Here is a 9,893-nt window from a genome sequence, read left to right on the forward strand (position 1 = left end):
TACTCTGTTTCTCAAATTTTTTTTATTTCATTGTGCCAATGTCGAGGTGTTTTTCCCCCTATTTGAAAATATTTTTAGAAAAATACTTTGATCCATGGAGTTGACATATTCATAACCACGTTAAGATGATTTTTGTTAGAACCATGCAACAAGAAATTTAGAATACATATTAAATGGGCCAGTTCTATCCTAGTTTTTAACCTCTTTAAGAGTGTATCTTTTGTTTCAGTTCATATAACAACACATTCTGTCTGCTGGAAGAGAATATTGAAAAGCTGTTAAGCGGGTGTATTGACTGTACAAATTACTGAACAACCTGTACCAAACTCCAGGGATAGCTTTCCCTTTTTAGAGCAGCGATGTAGAAGTCAGATATCTTATAGCTTAAAATAGCAGTAGCACATTTATTTGAATATGTTTCACGTCTTACTGTCCAACACAGATATTTATATTGTGTTTCAAGTCCTTCATTTACAGATTTTGGCAGTCAGAGTTCTGGAGCTTAAGTAGCAAAGGTTTTGTTTTCAATATAGATGATTTTGTTTTTCTTTTCAGCCCTTTGCACTCTTACTGCCATGCAAACACAAGAAGTTCAGTGCACGCTTCTTGCTCGTTATTTTAGATATTGTTGGATACTGCAGAGTAGCAGATATAAATCTTAATTTTTAATGCCAGTTATCTGGAAACTCAAAAGGGAAGCTACTCCTGTATTTTGGAATAAAGAAGCAATGTCACTTAAATGTTAGATGTGTCATAAATAGGAAGTGGGATAAGGGAGGGATAAGCAAGGGACAGATTGTAAAAGGAGACGAGGAGACAAAGGTTTCAAGCCCAATCCCTATGAAATCTGGCTTCAGCCCAAAAATTACTGCTTCCATGCATATCTGTTTCTTGCTAACAGGTTTTATAGCTATTTGTTTCCCTCTATGGGCTCATTTATTCCAGCTGTCATTGATCAGCTGAAATGGCAAAGGTCAATATTGTGAGTCCAGCAAAAGAATGTCCTTCGTCTGTGATCCCTCAAGGTATCAGCATGTTTCTGCTTCTTTGTTACAAAAATACCTTATGAAAATTCAAAACAGTTTCCAGTTACCAGAAAGCTAATGTTGGAGTCAAGCCTTCAGGAACTGATTGCATGTGCAGCCCTAGTTTGCTTTCACTGCAGTATTCATATTTTTGCAGGCTTTATTAGTATTTCCTGCCTTACCCCATGCCTTTTTTTATTCTAATAGCATGAGCATTGCTATTATATTGAATCAGGTTTAGTATCAAGTGGGTTCATCACTCTGTTGCAGGCTTTGAAAGCTGGGAAGATGAGACAGGATTGTGAGAGAAGGAGGTGATCACATTTAGAGAGCCGTGACAGTTCTTACACTGTTCCAGGATTGTTAGCAAATCTACAAATAGAAGAGTTTGATTGCTGGTGGTGTTAGTCATGTTGCGACCAATTTGCTGACTGCTGAGAGTTTAGTATGTGCAGCTGAAATTAAAAGAAATTTTATGTGCGTATAAAGTACTGTAAAAATAGTATATAACATTGTAAAATCAGCTGTGGAGTGCTGTATTAGTTAATGGACATGTGAAGCTTCTAGCCTTCAGCTTCCTTATGCACAAGTTCTTTTCCTCCAGAAAGAAAAGGAATGGTGCTTATTATCTCAAATAAATGTAGAAATGCCTTTTTTTGGTCTGATTTTTCAATATGGTGAAGGTGTTACAATGATTGCTTTCTAACTTGCTAATGGAGGAATCAGTGGAACCCCTTTTCTGTTCCTAATGCTTCCTCCTTCATACCAGCCTTTGTTTTCCTGTGATCCAAACTGAGCCAGTTCAAGCCATTTTCTGCTGCTTTAACAATTGGCCAGTTCTCTGTGACATTAGATGTTTAGAAGGGAGATGGTGGGAGGGGAAGAAAGAGGTTTTGTTCTTTCAGAAGCAGGTACCCACTGTTGAATAGGCTTAGCTGCACTAGAGCTACACACCTGGTGTTGGTGAGCCAGAGATGCAGCAGAATACTGAAAAGTGGGAAAGGCTCCCCAGGGGAGAAAAACCAAAACAAATTCTGCTTTCAGTGTAAGATTTTTGGTAGTGTACAAGAGAGATACACTATTGTCACACATTTAGTGATAAAAGGAGGAAGGAAGAAATGCTGAGTATTCTCCATTTTGATAACTTCTTCCAGTCTGATGAGGCCTAAGAATTGTCACAGAAAGTTGCTGTGGAAAAGCTTGTCCTACCAAAACAAATGGGACAAACCAAGATTGTAAGAATTTTGCTTGCCTTTTTTGAATATCTTTGACTTTGTAACATCAGCATCTTTCATGTCTTTTTTTGATATTTGACATTTGACAGGAATAATTTCTGTCAGTTGAATGTGCACATTGCTGGGCACCGCTTTATTTTGAGGAACTTCTACTGAGAAAAAGTTGATAATCACAACTAGACAAATTTCACTTCTTCAGGTATTTTGTTATTCTGTGCTTAAGTTACGAAGTACTTACTTCTCTACATTATTTTTCTCAGTTTTTTTTTCTTTTTTACTACTCTGGCAGTTTCAGTGTTCACTGTCTGCAAAATTTAGATGCAAAAACCCCTTGCCGAAATTATTCCAGACAAATCTATGGCACTAAACAAAAGATAATGTTGAGGTGAAGTACAAATAATGTAATATTTAGGAGGAAGAATCTTAAATTTATTTTTCACTGTTTCATCCAAGTTCTATTTTGAAGTTGCTTTCTGTTTTATAGGAGAATTTGCACACTCAAAATATATTCACAGGATGGGTTGCGTTGGAAGGGACCACAGTGGGGTCATCTGGTCCAACATTCCTGCGCAAGCAGGGTCATCCTAGAAAATTCCTAACGAAATCAGTGCATTTTTTTCTAGTTGAACCCGAGTTGAAACAACAGTGCTTTGAATTCTCTAAGTAGCAGTTACCTTAATTTTTCAAAATTATCGGTGACTCTTGCACCAGAAAGATTTTTATATACTTTGTCTGATTCTAGTGCAGTGAAATGGAGACAGTCTTTGAATTTTCTCAGCATTCACATGCAAACCACCTTTTAGGAATGGCTTTCCAAAAGCCATTTGTACTAATTAGTTAAGGAAATGTAGAAAGATTTTCAGTGTCTTGTTTATCCTTTTGTTGGGTGAAGATCCATATAATTTACTGATAAATTAAGAGAGACTGAGAGTGGTTCTTTTCCATCTAGGTGTAGCAAAATTGGTTTCAATTTTGTGGTGTTTTTTGTTTTTTGTTTTGTTTGCGCCATTACAGTGTGGGGACTTAGATGAGAATTCTTTAATATGAGAGTTGACCATTGGATCTTATTTCATATGTTTGAAAGTTTCCTCAGAAGCAATCTGAGTACATCCTTAGTTCTGTTTTCCGCCTGACACATTCAGTGTAGTTCAGCGTGGGAGAGGAAAGAATTTCTCTATGGGTCATAGGAATTTTGAGTAAATTAGTTTGGTCTCATATACACATACTAGTGTACAGCTGGCAGGCTTTCCTCAAAGCATCTGTTCTATACTGTCTGTTCTACTTTACATATTTTAATAAAGTGCATTTTAATATGATGAATATGAACCTTTCAGTTCACAAATTTAAATTTGTATCTAGTCCAGGCTTTCAATGGTATTTCTTTTCTCATAAAAATCATGATGCATTCTTATTAATGATACTGTCAGTGTCCAGGGTTCTCTAAGCAAAATATCAATAATAAAATTTGCTGCTTATTAATACTAGGAGATGCCTATGTTTGTGTCCTTCCTGCAAGTGAAAATGCAACAAACAGGGTCAATGGCCAGTTGGATGTCTTCTCCAATCAATTTACCTGTGTGTTTCACAATAAACTTGTTCTGCCACACTGCAGGCAGAGTGCAGATGGGTGGGTCTTCATGTGTCTTCCTCCAGAAGTCTGTTCTTAGTTAATGCTCAAGAGACAGTGAATTTCTTGATTCCCATCTAAGTAAGCATTCCTTTGCACTTGCCTACCCTTTCTGTGAAAACTCCACTGGGTACGTCTGCCAGCTGTTTCCTTTGCATAAGGCAAGCCTGGCTTTGGATAGCGTTTTCACAATCTACAAAAAAAGTTCCTGACTTCACTTATTTCCTTCTCTGGAGAGAGGAAGTCTTCTGACTGAATTTAGCTTGTCTCACTCTACCTTGTTTGCCACAATGTAAATAGAGAAATACTGCTTTTATAACTGAATGAATTCAGCCTCCTATGCAGCGTACGCCATTTTTTAAAGTTCACTCTGAAGCATTTTCATTCACAAGGTGGAAACAGAAACAGTATTTCATTGAAATTTAAGGACACAGTAATTAAAAAACAAGGGTCTACTTTTAAGTGTTCTTCTGAATTTTAGTGCTGGTGATAACCAAAGTGTTAACAGTGAGAGTTTATAAACTGTTTGCAAATTCTGTGTGCATTTGCACTTTTCATCTTAATACTGAATTAACATCCTTTCCTGTACAATTAGTTTGCAACTCTTGAAAAACTAAACTTTTTTTTATTGTTGCTTTGAATTTCACCCACTCTGGGATACCATAACTTTTCATATGCTTGCACGAGTTTATGTGTATCTTGAGAATGAACTGGATGTTCATGTAAAATGAAACAAGGTACTCTAGATCAATTTATTTAAGTTGAGCTTGTGAATTTCCAAATGCACAAGCTGTCTTAATTTGTGCCCTCTTATGCGAAGCATTACACTTTCATCTTGAGCTCTGAATTTACACAGTCTTTCTTTCCTGTTCTGTAAACATCTGAAAGAACCTCAGATGTTAAAAAAAAAGTCCTCCCTTTATGCTTAGTTCAGGAATAAAAATTTCCAAACTAAGCGTTTGAGCCAGCTAAATGGAGGTTTAGCTTTAGCTTGAGCTCAGCTATTACATTTCAGCAAAGGGGTGAGATTAAAGGTTGTGGCTCATTCATTACCTACTGTAATTCTATATCTACTGTGGGAAAAAAAAAAAAAAAGCTGAAGTTTTATTTTGCAAGCATTAATAGATGCAGCTGCTGTTCAGTGTTACCCAAGAATCTTATCGGTATTTGCATCAGTTCAGATTAGGAGCTTTGTGAAATAGGTGGTGAGAGGACTGGGATCTCTTCTTCCAGAAATAATAGTTAAATTGGTTAAAATTCAGATGTTTGTGATGTGTGACTGGAATACATTGGATGTTAAATCTGTCCCTCTTCTGATAGTTACCTGGAAAACATGGCTACTAAATTTTATAGTGTAATTTTTTTTTAAACTTAAATTGGCTGTCTGTTTCTTTTCAGCTGCTTAACTGATTTGCAGCTCAGTTCTCATGAGATGCTTCACTGGGTCTTGTGAGTGTGGTGCTTCATCAGAAAATGTGTAAAATTGTATTTAATTTCTTCAAGTTAATGTAATGTAATTGCTATTAACTTGATCTGTATACCATTCAGCTTCATATTTTATGAAAATGCTTGGTCTTTCAGTTGTATTGATCTTTAATTTCAAGAATAACACATGCAGAATAATTCAGAGAACTTTTTTAGTTATTGAAATTTATGCTTATTTTAAATGTTAATAAATAACTATCATTATCTGCTCTTTGGGTTGCTAGTGAGTATTGATGGTTTTTTGAATACTGAAAGTCAAAGATGGAGACAGGAATGCTTATCGTGGGAAGTAGATGAAATGCTGTAATTCTGAAGAGAACTCACAGCTGTATGAGATAAAGGGTGTTAAACAGCCAAGAGAATGTTGTAAAGTTGGGTCTTCATTCTCCTTTCAGTGTAGCTTTTCAGATGCAGGAAGAATCTTTTGAACAAAGAATTAAAATTAAGTATGTTCACACGGTCCACTTCAGTTAAATTGGTCTGCATGTGGCAGGTTTCTTGTTTTGGTTCCCCCCCTCTATTTATCTCATGTCTCTTCTGCTTTTTACTTCACATTATGGTTTTGCTCTTGCTCTTACATCAGTTTACAGTCTTAACTTGCTTTCCAACAAAAAGTTCCTTGTTTCATCCTTTCTTTTAGTAAGCAGTACGTTTTGCAAGGCTTGGAATGTTAGTTGAGTTCAGAGCATTGGCTGTTCCCCTGTCCCAGGTCATTGCTGCTGCACTAGGCTTAGCCAGCTGATCCCACAGTCAGTGGGTGACATTCCTATTCCTACTTCATGTTGGTTATCTGAAGATGTTACTCAGTTGCTAGTTAATTTCTGAAAATAATAATTGAAGCAGGCTACAGTGATGAGTTGCATCATTTTTATTCTCATACTGATTAAATGACAAGACAATGAAATATGAGCTTTACTTTAAAAATACTGAAGTTTTCCTACACAAGCTGTGTTTTGAACACTTTGCAGTTTAACTTTCTTGCACATTCTACTTCGTTTTCTCTGTGCCAAATATGTCTTAATGGTGTTCAAGACTTTAGGCAGACAGAAAAAGTTTGTTAAGCACAGCTTTTCTGCAGCATTACACCATGATGAGGTTTCTCACTTAGTGTCTGTCTTTATAACTAAGAGTAAGGTTGCAACTGAGGAACTTAAATTCTCATTCAGTGAACCTGCCTGCTTTGTCTGCAACAGAAATTTCACGTGTAAGGACACCATGACCTTCTGCCTTCTTGTGATGTTTTTTTTTCCATTTCAATTAATCATACCTGTGGTATGTAAAAGGGCAATGAGCTGTTGGTGTATTTGGTTGAAACAAGTGGGAGGGATAATGGGAAATCTTTCCAAAAAATTGGAAACAGCTGAATTGTGTGATATTTTCAACTACAGGGAGCAAATACACCAACAAAGCCTAAGGTAAAGGAAATGGAGGAAATGCTGTCCAGATGTGCAGTTTTGCTACACATTTGTGTGTATGTTCAGTATGGAGCTAAGTTTCTCTGAGGATTTTTGGGTGTATTTGGTGCTTGTTGGGGTCTTTTCATAATTGAAGGAGTTTCTGACCTTAAACCTGCAGTTCTAATGATTACTAAGAATAAAAATCTGGGGTGACTTTTTTTTTTTTTTTCAATAGGGAGAAGTTAAAATTGTATTTTTTAAAGTTGGAATTACTTTTCTTTCCCTACCTCTCCATCTTCAAATCCCTCAGAAAGACCTAGCAGCAGTGCAGGAAAAAGTTGGTGCAATGCATGCAAGTGAAGAATTAGCTGTGAGTTTATGAGCTCCAGGGCAATCTCCCAGCCCACAGAGGGGTGTGCAAAGAGAGGTGTCCAGCTGAGGCACTGCTGCATGCATGACCCTTTTTTTACAATTTTTTTCTCAAAAGTTAAGGTACCACTGAGGCACAGACACTTAGAGACGCCAAGTGAGACCATCCCTGCTGCAGAGTATTTACTTTCCCTGTGCAATGGGAGAAAAAAAAACCCTCTGACAACAGACTGGCAATTAATGATTTGATGAAGCTCTGAGATAATGGTGTGATGGCGTGCCCAGAACAGAATAGCTGTGCACTGTGCTGTGCTTTTCAGTCATTCAGTGTGCTGAGATTTATTTAAATAAATGAGCTAATTTTTCTTAAATTCTGGCATCAAAATACTGCTAGAGAATGAGGAATTTATATTCACTTGGCAGTCAAAAGATAATCTTGAATGTGATGTTTAAAATTTTATTTCTGCAAACATTGGTGTGCACAAATTTCTCCACTTTGTATTTTTTGAGAAACAAATCCTCAATTAGAGTGCACAAATGTAATGCAGTAATTCTTACATTTATACTTAGTCAACCACCAGCAGGCATAAACTCATCTATATTTAACTGATAATGTAATAATCCTATTATAATAAATCACATTTTCTCCAGGAGAGTTGAAGGACATGCAAAGGGTGAGACTCTTTAGACTTCACTAATAACGCTTCTAGATAAGACTGAGAAAATGGGGATAGTTGAAAGCAGTAAATATTTTTATTTATGAGTGTGTGTGTAGTGGGAAAAGGGTTCAATGGAAGTCAGTAGTGGTGGGATACATGGAAATCCTAGGGAAAGGACCATGAAGATAAAGGAGTATTAGGCACTGAAAAGGGTTTAATGAGGAGGTACAGGTTTAGCCAATGATAGAGAATGCGCAGAAATGGCTGCAAAGAGGTCTTGAAATAAAATCGTTGATAATAATTAAGGATTTTTGAGTCTAGAGTTTGATCTGGGAGAAACAATTGTAGTACATGTATTGCATCACACTAGTAGAAGGGAAGAGGTGGAAATACCAGAGCATACTCCAAGGATGCTGCATTTCTCTGCTGGTTGCGACTTTCCTCACAAAGGTAAGAGTTTGACCTTGAATCGCTTCTGCCTGAGGAAGGAAGTCAAGAGGGAAACATCCAGGTTGGTAAGTAATTTACCCTCTAATCTGCTAGCAAAATTTAAAGAAGGATGAGCTCTGTGCAGCTTTTCAAGGAGAAGAACTGCTGAGTCTAAAGGGAGACTAAACATCTGAGTATGGAATTTTTCAGGAGAGGTTTAAGTTTTAGCCTTCCCCTGTCGTCTAGCTCACATCATGAATAATAAAAGGCTCATTGTTGGCTGATTTGGATCCAGTTTTGTAGGTCTCCTTACAATCTGTATGGAATGCTCTGATACTGCAGAGAGTTTTGGGGCCATGTCCTTTTTAATCACAAAGCTTCAGAGACTTATGATGAGTCCAAAGTCCTTGGCCAGTAATGTCACAAAGACTAATATCCAATACAGATCAAGTAAAAAATCTTCCTGTAATGTTAACTCAAAAAAAGCAAGCCTGTATCAGAGTCTTCTACCCCAATCACTAAAGAAATGCACCAAAACATTGGATGAAAAGAAGATGATGTATTAAATTGCACAGTGTACATTTTTATGAGTGTTTCTAAATGAAATTACTTTAAACACTTTTTTATTTAGTGTTCCTAATACTGTACTCAAAAATAGTATAAAAATAATGCATGAAATATGTAAATAAAACTGATGGTTTTTGTTTGTTGGTTTGTTTGTTTTGTTTTTTTGGTTTTTCTGGTCTGGGATCGAAAAGGTATGAAAAGACACTTCAGTCCTAGGTTTTAACAAATTCACAGAGTTTGTTGCAAAAATATTTTAAAAACTTTAACTCAACCCTTTTTGCAGGTTTTTTTACAATTAATAAAAATGGATATGAAAGTAGGACCAAAAAGCTGTCTAATCTGATACTCTGACTACAACCAGTCGTGAGAACAAGAAGAGCAGTGTGAGAGCAAGGAAAGCAGAAGCTGCCTCCAGCATGCTCACCCAACTTCCAGTTTGCTGAGACTTTCTGAATCAAGACCCTTCCTGGATTTTTAGTTCATTGAATTATTTCAGTTGCTTTGTGGTTTGTGGATTACATAAATAGTTGCTCAAAAAACCTTTAAATGAATGAAAATTCTGTAGGAAAACATAATTTTAAAAAAAAGTTGTATCATCTGCAGTAGCAATATGATTCACTTGAGAGCCAAGAACAAGAAATTCGTCCACTGAGAACTCTCTCAAAAAGACAAAGTTAAGCATTAATTTTCTCTAGTAAAAAGAAACTTTAACCAAATATGAAAAATAATCAAGATAATAAATAGAATGTTATTCTGCAGGCAAAATGGCATTTACTTTGCAAAATTAAATCTAGGCTGCACTTGATAGAAATGTGGTTGGAATGTGGTTTCTGTTACTAGATGTGTCCAGAAGGGTTATCCACAGACTTTTCACGCTGTTTTCACTTGGAAAAATATCTCACAGCTGCACAGTGTTACCTTTGGAGCATTTGGTCAAAGTTTCCATCTTTATATGCATTTGGTATTACAGAGGAAGCATTCTAAAGCAACCTACAGGAGAACTAAATATAGGAGTTAGATGGGGGCAGGTGCTGCACTCCCACTGAATCAAGTGCTTCTGTCCCTGCACAAAGACAAAATGTACTTGATGTAAGGTTAGT

This window comes from Sturnus vulgaris, chromosome 1, assembly GCF_052056855.1.
Source record: "Sturnus vulgaris isolate bStuVul1 chromosome 1, bStuVul1.hap1, whole genome shotgun sequence".
Taxonomy (NCBI): Eukaryota; Metazoa; Chordata; class Aves; order Passeriformes; family Sturnidae; genus Sturnus; species Sturnus vulgaris.